General features: G+C 55.8%; 1 long non-coding RNA gene across 1 annotated transcript; it reads left to right on the forward strand.

Moving 5' to 3' along the window:
- Position 1: 1 nt before the first annotated feature.
- LOC309639356 lies at positions 2-7,032 on the forward strand. Its single transcript, XR_014251615.1, has 3 exons — positions 2-424; positions 2,082-2,871; positions 4,397-7,032. It is a non-coding gene; the product is annotated as an uncharacterized lncRNA (long non-coding RNA).
- The last annotated feature ends 3,064 nt before the right edge of the window (positions 7,033-10,096 follow it).

Below are 10,096 nucleotides of genomic sequence, written 5' to 3' on the forward strand. Positions count from 1 at the left end.
GGAGTTGGTCACACATAGATTTAGGAGGGAAGGGCTATAGAATCGGGGTGAGCTGAGCCGTGGGCGTGGGTGGGGAGGGATGTTTTCTGAATCTGGGGCCAGAGGGGCCTGCGGGCGCAGGCGCTGCCGCCACCCACTGCATTCCTGGCAACAGCTGAGACAGCTGGAGGGCGGGCTCGGCCTGAGCTGCGTCTGACTCTCCAAAAAGCCAGGGCTCTCTTGTGGGGAAGAAGGAAGAAGAATTCACACGGCTTCGCGTCAGTACCTTATCTCAGGCACCCTCCCAGCAAGCCTGTCAGCAGAGAAAGCCGCCCAGCCCAGAGCCTCCGAAGAGGGAAGGCACGCCGGACCACGCCCCACCTGCCCTCCATGCCCACCACCCCTGCAGGGAGAAGTCAGGACCAGACACAAACCAGCAGGAGAGGTGGGAAAGCAATTCGGCCAAATACCTGGAGGATCATAATCAGCTGTGAATGATTCTGACTCTTTTAAAAGCACCACCTGAATTTATATTTAACTTGAACAAAACCCTGGTGGAAACCTCTTTGTTTAGGGAGGCATTATACAATTCTTCTTCATTTCCCATTGTAATATTCTGGGCCCCCCTTTCAGAAAAGGAAAGTCCTTCGAGGCTGTGAATTCTGTGCCTGTTTTCTTCCTTCACAATCACTTACTCAGTGCAGTTGCATGTTAAGTCATGTGCTGAGTATTACAGACAACACGCAGGAAGTCTAGTCTCCCTGAGGAATTTATAACCCAGCCCAGGAGGCAAGACTTCTACACGTGGAATGCCTGGGCACCTGGGCACCTGGCAGGTTGGTGGGCGCATGGTGTGCAGTTGGTGCAGACATGGGGCAGGGAGCAGACGAGAGCTCAGCCCTGACACACCTTCTCGGTGCTTCACATCCAACTGGAATCTGGGACCAGAAAAAGGGCCCATCAGAGCATTGCACCTGCAGGTGGCGATGATGCAGATTAACTTAATTTAATCCAGTCTACAGGTTTATGTAGCAAAAAGACAAACATTCCCATTTATGCGCTTAGTTGTGAAAGTGCAACATAGCTTTAAATATCTTTCCTGGAAGCTTCTCCTTACACAACAGCCCAGTGGGTGAAAAGAAGGGCTGGAAAAAAAGATGATCAGGCCCAAAAGATCCAGAGACGTGCAGGGGAGGGGCAGGCGAGCTGTAAACGCCGGGGGGAGGTGAGGAGGTGACCTGAGGGTCTCTACAGGAAGGGGAGGGGGAGTCCCCAAGGTAGACAGAGCTTGTTGTCAGGGGTCCAAGGTCCAAGCAGAAGATACAGCAGGGAGAGGCGGTGGCCAAGGAGAGCAGGAAACAAGAAGTGGGGGCTGCCCAGGGAGAGGCTCCAGCTCCTAGGAAGGCTGGGGCCGGTGACCCACAGCAGCGTCCAAACCACAGGGAAACAGAGTTCTGTGACTGGAACCAAAGGTCAGAGTTTAGAGCAGGGACATGCAAAATTAAATCTTTTCCACGAATGATATTGCAAAGCAAAGACAAGGATAACTAATCAGTGGACACAAGTTCTGGCCTATAACATATTTATCACAAAAAATGTACCCTGGCATGTATGCCAACGCTCGCGGGATTCATCACCCACAAGGCACTGGAAACTACCAATCAACCTCTGGATGTGCAGGCGGGGTGTCCTCTGGGGCTCGGGTGTCCCAGGAAACCCCACCTCTCTGGTGCACAGCTCAGCTCCAAGCTGCAGGTCCAGGGCTTTTGCCCCAAGGCCGGTTGCATCAGTGGCTTCTCTGCCCTCCAGCCTAGAAGCCAGTACCCGAGGCTCCCAGCCTGGATGGTGGATCCCACGTCTTGCCAGGACTCGTTGGTCCGGCCATCCAGCCAGCCCTGCCCGTGTTTTCCTGGGGGTCCGCTCTGCCTGTGCAAACAGGTCCTGTCGAATTCTCCTTCAGCCGTTTCCACAAGCCTGCACTCTCACACACTCACGGGCAGCCTGCTTCCTTAATATTAACATGAAAATAGTAAGCATGATGGCGATCACTATGTGTTCCAGCACGTCACGTTATTATAAATGTTATTTTTCGTCTGTTGCAGACGTTACTAAACCTCGCGAGGATTATAGTCAGGACCTAATGGTGTCCAGGACGCAGTAAGGACTGTTGAAGAAAACAGGGAATAAATCAATGAATCATCATTGAAGACTTAAACAGTATCCTACGATGGGAGTAGGTGGGACCCAGCCCCTGACCTTAGCAGCTTTGCTGCCAGTGAGTGCGTCTGAGGGCCAGGCAAGGTCCCAGGGACGGTTCCCAGGGAAACGCACGGCCAATTTTCCCCGTACTTCTCACCCCCTTCAGCACGGTGCTCCGTCTGCCCCTCTCTGTGTCCCTCTTCCCTTTTCTCCTCCTGCCCTCTTCTCTCTTTCCTGACTAAAAGGTGGAACTTACTGTTTGTTCTATCAACTAAGTCAATATTTGATTTTAAATATTTAAATATTTAAATAAAAGGTGGCTGAGTATATATTTCTCCATCATACACACACACAAAAAAACAACTACCTTCCAAATCACATAATCACTTAGATCAATTTCTATTTTGCTTAATGTACCCTTAATTTTTTAGAGCCCAGTGGTCTCAAGCGAGCCAGCAAGGTTGCCTTCTACAACCAGGGATGGAGAGGTGCGTTTATGGGGTACCAACCACACATGCCGAACGCCTGCTCTGTGCGGGGTGCCAAGAGAGAAAGAAGACTTTCCATACCCCCCACAGTATGCCCAGCGACCCTGCGGGGCTACAGTTACAGCCCACGTCCCCCTGCGGCAGAGCTGAAATGAAGCCCACCTGCCCGACCTCAGACTCCCTGCGGCACTGACCTTTCTTAGTGGTGAGTTATGTGCCCCAATGTCCCCAAGGAGAGGACACAGCAGAAGTCACAGAGAAGGGGACAGAGAACACTGCAGTTCTCCTGCGGGGGGTACGGATGAAATGGCAGGGGGAGGCATGCTGGGCAGAGCCAGTGGGAGAGCACCACCCATCCCCCCCCACGGCTGGGTGCCGTCCTGCGGCTCCCGGGCCACCTCCACCTGGATGGGCTCCGGCCTGCAGTCCCCCGCAGAGGCCTTCCTCTTAGAGGGAGGGACATCAGGGCTAAGAAAAGACAGCAGGAAGTGTGTCCGAATGTTATTAATTAATTAATGGTGTTTGGGGGTTGGATGTTGTCTTTTGTTAGTTTTCAGTCTTTTCCAACTTTTCTGAAGCTTGTCTATTTCTCTCCTTTTTAAAAATTGTGGTAAAAAGCACATCACCTGAAATGCACCATTGTGGTCCTTTTTAAGTGTCCAGTTCAGTGGTGTTCAGTTCATCCACATTGTTGGGTACAGATCTCCAAGACTTCATATCTTGCAAAACTCATCCTTTAGTTTTTTGGGTTTTTTCTTTAATTATTTATTTATTTATTTATTTTTTATTATTATTTTTTTTTGGCTGTGTTGGGTCTTTGTTGCTGCGCACGGGCTTTCTCTAGTTGCGGCGAGCAGGGGTTACTCTTTGTTGCGATGCGCGGGCTCTAGGCACGCAGGCTTCAGTAGTTGTGGCTCAAAGGCTCTAGAGCACAGGCTCAGTAGTTGTGGCGCATGGGCTTAGTTGCTCCACGGCATGTGGGATCTTCCAGGACCAGGGCTCGAACCCGTGTCCCCTGCATTGGCAGGCGGATTCTTAACCACTGTGCCACCAGGGAAGCCCCATCTTTAGTTTTTAATGGAAAAATAATATAAAGACTATTTTTTAAAATATTACCTACCCAAGGCCAGTCCTGAAAGCTGCTGGGCCTCAGCTGGTTTGAAAAACCCTGGTGAAGGTGTGTCTCCTCACCTCCCCCTCCCCAGCCCCTGATGGGGACCCTCCAGAGCTGGTCTCACTGGGCAGCCCCCGGACCCCCACCCCATCCAGTACTGTGTCCCCTCCACCCTCCTCGCTGATGGCTGCTGCCTCCGCCCCAGCCCCGCACACCCTGCCTGTGTGTCTGAGATAAGGGGCCGGGGCGGGGGGAAGCTCTGGACGCCTGGCTGCAGAGCCCTTGACCCCCTCGTGCTGCAGAGGGAGAAACGGGCTCTGTGGTCACACAGCTTGTCAGGGGGTCACAGGGGACCAGATCCCAGGGTTCTGTCACCCCGTTCAGAGTCCATCCTTTTACAAGAAGCTGAAGACAGTTACACTGGGCCGGGGAACAGAGAAGGTGGTCAGGATGGAGCTGACTCCGCGTTTCGGAAAATAAGGAATGCAGAGGGTGAGGCTTGGCTGGTGGAAGCCATTGGGTTCGTTACGGGTGAGACATTGTTCCTCTTTGCTACAGAACATGGTAACAATTCCGTTATCATCCGATCACATCTGTTATAAATTTGATTTTCTAGACTCAGCTTTATACATGAATTTCTTCTTCATTGTGCACTTCCTGGATACATGCTCACTACTTCCTTAAAAACAGATGACTCAGGACTATCAGATTGCATTTTAGGTGAGCTGGGTTTTGTCTGATGTAACTTAGGATGGGTGTTGATCAGTCATAGGATGTGAGAGCTGGCAGGGAATTTAAAGACCGTCTGGTCCTACTCACTCACCTGCAAATGAGGAGACTGACTTGTCTGAATTTAGAGCTTCCAGGAGGCAGGGTTGAGCATCTCGTCAGAGTTTCAATTCACTTCCCGCGTGCACGTAGAACAAAACAGGCTGCAGTCACCCTCCGTGCGGCCTTCCTCTGGCCCTCCAGGGGTTTACCATCACACATCCTACCCTGTCTGGACTCTTGTCTAGAAAAGGCACAGAAAACGGAGTTGTACTTTTGTTCCCAACCCTGCACAAGATCGGCCGAGGTGGGGTGTGTGTGTGGGGGGGTACCTGTCACCTGTTCACCACCGTCCGGATGAACCCAACACAGAGGCAGGTGGGGCGGGCAGAGCTGCGAGCAAGAGCCCGGCCTCCTTTGATGTCCAGTTATCCTACTAGTTGGGCAGCCTGGCTGTTGACTGCATCCCACCCAGCACGGTGCCGGCACAGGACAGACACACAGCTCACGCTGGTGGGTTGGGTTGGACCCGAAGGAGCTGTGTCCCCAGCTGCCTGGTGACCATCGTGGAAGGAATAGGGATTCACACACCATCCCCACACACACTTGGCTCCTGTGGACCAAGGGAACCTGCCCTGGTTTTGAAGACCTCCAGCCTTTGGAAGCCCTTCGGGGACGTCCTCCTTGTCCCTGGGAGCTGCCATCCTGGCCTCCGGCCACTCCACACTCCTCTGACCCTCTCTGTCCCCAGTCAGGAAGCAAAGCCCATAACCACGCCATCACCTAGAGAGCCCCGGGACTGCTGCCGGCTGGCTGCGCTCCCCACTGGCCGGCTAAATCCTTCAGTTCATCCTCCACCACCACCATTTTGTTTGCAGTTTCCAAACCGACGGGAGAGTTGAAAGAACAATCCCGAAGCAAAATGCACACCCACACCTTGTCTGGGCTGGGCTTTGTGAACACTCAGCCACATGTCTTCCCCTCTGAGCATACACGCCCACCCTTCCTATGAAGCACGTGAAAGCAGGCTGCCTGTACCCCCGACATCTCATTATCACACTTAAAATAACATTGGTTGGATATGATCCACGCTCCACACCTGTTCTCCAAAGGCCTGTTGGAGATGAAAACAACCGCAGCACTTGGATCCCATCAGGGCCGCTGTCTCTCCCTCGCGGTTCTTTCCCCTCCCTTCATCTTTTTAAAATCCTGAACAATCTTTGTGGCTTTATTCTGAACTCTCTTCGAGTTTCCCAGATCTTCTGTAATCAGATTTACACAGAAATAAAAGGCCCTGCACCCCATGACTTGCTCATCCAGCAAGGCAGCCCCCCGGAGGCCCCCACTCTGGCCACCTTCCCTGTTGAGAAAGGGAGGCTCTTCATCCTAAAGTAAAACCGGAGGTGGTTGCTGCTGTTTGAGATGCTGAGCCTGGAAAGGCAGGTCTCATTTTTCAGTGGAATAACTGAAATCCATGAGCCAGAGGGCAGCTCATCAGGCAGAGGGCCGAATGGTCTAACCCACACACCTCCCCAGGCATTAGGTGCTCTGTGACCCTGTGTTACAGGGTCTGGGTCTCTGGCCCGGCCGTGATCACGCGAGGGATGCAGTCAGGCCCTGACCTCCGGGGGCCTCACACTGGGCCGCAGCCCCTGGGCCTCTGGAATAAGTGTCCCTCTCACATCCACTTGGCCTGTGAGCCTGGTGTTCTGGTTGGTCAAATATTTGTTTAAATACTATATATGAAATACGACTTTTCCAAAGAATTAAAACCCAGGAAAATATACTTTCCTAGACAGCACGACAGGGGCCAGTATATAATAGGTCTGCAGGCTCCACTTGTAACCAGGACCCTCAGGTGGACCCACCAGCCACATTTAGGCTCCACAGACACGGGCCCAGGGCCCACTCGCTAGATGAGCAGGACCTGAGCTCCCCTTTGCAGAACTTCCGGGGAGGGAGCTTTGACAGCTTCAAAACGGCTTTGTTGAAGGTGCAGATAGCGGAAAAGCCCAAGAGTCAGCTCAGAGCCTCGGCACTGGGCACTCTGCACTCGGTGGCCCCTTCCCGCTCGTCCCAGGAATCCAGACCCACCCCCCCGCCCCCGCCCCCGCTCCACGGCACCACCCAGCCTCCACTCCCAGTCCCAGCACATGCCCCTGCCTGGCCGAGCACGGGTGGACAGCCACTCCCTTCCCAAGCACCGTCCTTTGTCCACCAAGAGTCACATCACATAGAAGCACAATGGTCCCATGTCATTACATTTGTCAAAACCTAGGGTTTTAGCTGCAAATAAGGCCACAGGTGGCTATCACCAGCCTGGTCCCAGAGCTTGACCTGGTCCCTTGGGGTCTTTCTCCAGGGGCTCCTCAGGATTTGGAGAGGACAGGATGGAACCTACCTCCCCGTCACCATGACTTTCAGACACGGGCAGGGAGCAGTGAGACCTGTCCCCGGGGTTGGGGGGCTTTTTCCCACCTATATCCAGACCTGGGCAGTGGCCCCAGGTCCTTACCCCACGTGGTGACCATGGAGGAAACAGGGCAGGGCGAGGGGCTGTGGAAGGTGGAAAGCGAGCAGACAGGAGGCGAGGACCCAGAACTCTGGCTCTGTCCAGACCGGGCCCTGGGTGGCGCCCCTCCCACTTGGGGCCACCGGGACCTCAGGACTCCCTGCCCAGACATCCCTGAGCTTGCTTCAGGGCCCCCTCCTCCCACTAGTGACTGTGACACGGAATGTGGCCCAGGGATGGCCATAGTGGGGGGGGGAGAGATGGACCGAGGGTTGGTGTGCACAGGAGATGCTTCCCGTGTGGGACGCAGGAATGGTTTCCGCAAGCCTGATTTGTAGCTGCTGTGTCTTTAGCCTGCCTGTGCCCTTGCTTGGGCCCCGTCCGTGTTAGGGGCAGGGGACCCTTTCACTCCCACCTGCCTCAGCGGCAGTGACACCTAAACTTGGAGGGGTGGCGTGCAGATTCTGTACAAAAGCGTCTAGCACTGAGCCCTTGTCACCTCCCCCTCACCCCTCATGGTGCAGGGGGCAGGCTGGGCTGCTGGTCAGCAGGGAGAGTCCATCAGAAACTCCAGTAAATCAGCCTACCCCCCATCAAATCCAGGTGTCCCTGAGGCCATGCCGACACCTATTCTCTGGCTCCAGTGAACACCTTGGACTCAAATTCCACCCAAGGACTAGCTTTGGTGAGGTGGCCATTTCAACAAAGCACTGAAGCTGCCGACGTGGGCACTTCTCTTTACTCAGGGGCTTGATTCCGCAGGGACTGAGTGACCAGGCTCTTCCAGGAACCACAGCCCCTCCCTCCACTCCCTGCACCAGACTCAGCACCAGCACACAGATAAAGGGAGCATTTCTTTGGAGTCAATAATTAAATTGAGCGACGGCAACACGCAGGCTAAGCAAGGGTGCTGGGTTGTCTCGGGTCCTGACTGGGGGCATGGGCGGGGCTGTGCCCCCTAATCTGCTTCCCCAGGTGCCCTGTGTGTAAAGAGAGGTATGGGGACCTACAGGAAGGCAGAGAAGCAGCATTGCAGGGGAGGGTGAGGGGGACAGGGCAGGGATCTTAAGGTTAAAGAAACTGACCCCTGAAATTGGGAACGTTTGAAAAACTCCAGAAGAAAACATTTTAAGTTCTCCACTTCTTTCAAACCACACACAAACACACACACACACACACACACACACATGCGCGCGCATTAGGATTTCCCCAGAGTTTTCACGCATCTAAAAGGAAACTGGTGGTGCCAATGACAGAAGGGTTGCTTCCTCATCATGGGGCATTTCCACTTGGCTTGGGGTGGGGTGGGGCACAGCCCCCAGTTTCCACACTCTCCTCACCTGAAGTGTTCACGGGGAAACTCACACACACTCAGACTGAAGGTGCCAGGGGCTCAGATCCCCCAGGACAACCCTTTCCTTTTACAGACGCACAAACCCAAGCCCAGAGGATCTGAGGTAGCACGGAGCTAGTTGGAAACGGAGTCGGGACTGAAATCCAAGTCACCCTGACTCACTGCAAAGTGGTCATTCCTTTCCACCATAGAGGACCCCTTGGAAGGGGGACCGCAGCTCCTGAGAGCCTAATTCACGCCCAGAAGTGACCTCGACTCTCGCCTGGCACACAGGTGGCATTTGTGGCACAGAAATACCTGTGAGCCGCCTGGCCAGCTGGGCTGCCCACAGGAGTGGCCTGGAGATTCCTGGGTGTCAGGTGGAGCCGTGCCCCTGGGAGGCTGGCAGCAGGGGCCCAGGCTGCTGGGGTGACAGCCCCTGGGGGTTGAGGACCACTGAGAAGGTAGGGTGGGGGACCCAGAACCCTGATGCCAGCAGCTAAGGATTAAAGACTGTTTACCTGCTGGAGGGGCTGTGGGCAAACACTGGGGAAGGGGAGGGCGGGGGTTCAGAAAGGTCGGGCTGCACCTTGTAAAAGGAACAGGAAACCAAGCTTTGCACAGCAGAACTGTCTCCTGGGCCGGGGGAGGGCTTAGCTCATTCCACAGGGAACCCCTGACTTTCCGTGGCCCCAGCGGAGAGAGAAGACACACGAGCTCCATAAGATTGAAGTTTCCTCCCTCCTCCAGCTTCGCACTTATTCACACGCAGGAGGTCCGCGTCCACATCCCCTCCCAACAGCAAGGGAGGCCCCGACTCAGTGATGGGGAAAGTGAGGGAACCAGGCAGAGAGCCCAGACCCCTGCCCCTTCCGGGGCCAACAAAGAGCCTTTCCTCCCAGATTCCGGATGGAGAGGCTGCGTAAACTGTGCAGGGCGGGTGTGTGTGTGTGTGTGTTCGTTTTCAGGTCCAGCCATGTGTTCACTTTAATCAACTCCATCACAAACTGTTCCAAGTGCTCAGAACCGAAGGGCACCTGTATTTCGAGATGGAGATACAGTAGGGCGGAGACGTAAGAACCCGTGCCGGAGCCTGAGTCGGGGGGCGGGGGTCAGAGTCGCCCCGAAAAACTCCACTCCCGTGTCCCACAGCCCTCTACCCGCTGGGTTTGAACCCGTGGCGGGCGGGGACCATGAGCACCCCTAGGCCCGCGGTCCGGGAACCCGCGGGGGGTCTCCGGTTTCCCTCCGCGCGGGGCAGCGAAGGGGTGGGGGTCGAGCTTGTCCTTCCCGTCCGCCCACCGCCCGCTGCGTCTCCGCCCCGACCCACTCGGGTGGGCGCTCCAAGGACCGGCTCTTTCCCGGCCCGGCCCCCCAGCAGGGGTCCCTCCACTGTCCCGGGTCTGTTCTCCCTTCTGGGACCGCGCAGGGTCGAGGCAGCCCGGGAAGAACGGCCCCTGGGTGGGGAGCCCAGGGCGCGCAGGCCGCGGGGAGGAGCGGAGGGAGGCGCACCGACCGCTGGGGGCCCGGGGTGGGGGCAGGGGGAAGGCGCAAGGACCGCGGGGGCGAGGGGGCGAGCGGGTGTGAGGCGGGAGCTGGGAAGACCCGGCCTGGCCCAGGGAGATGGGGGAGGGCGCACGGGTGGCGGGGGTGGAGGGGGCGCGGCCAGGGGGGGGAGGGCCCGGCCATTGGCCAGGGCGGCT

The sequence above is a fragment of the Balaenoptera physalus genome (genome assembly GCF_965194825.1).
Source record: "Balaenoptera physalus genome assembly, chromosome: 12".
Classification (NCBI taxonomy): Eukaryota; Metazoa; Chordata; class Mammalia; order Artiodactyla; family Balaenopteridae; genus Balaenoptera; species Balaenoptera physalus.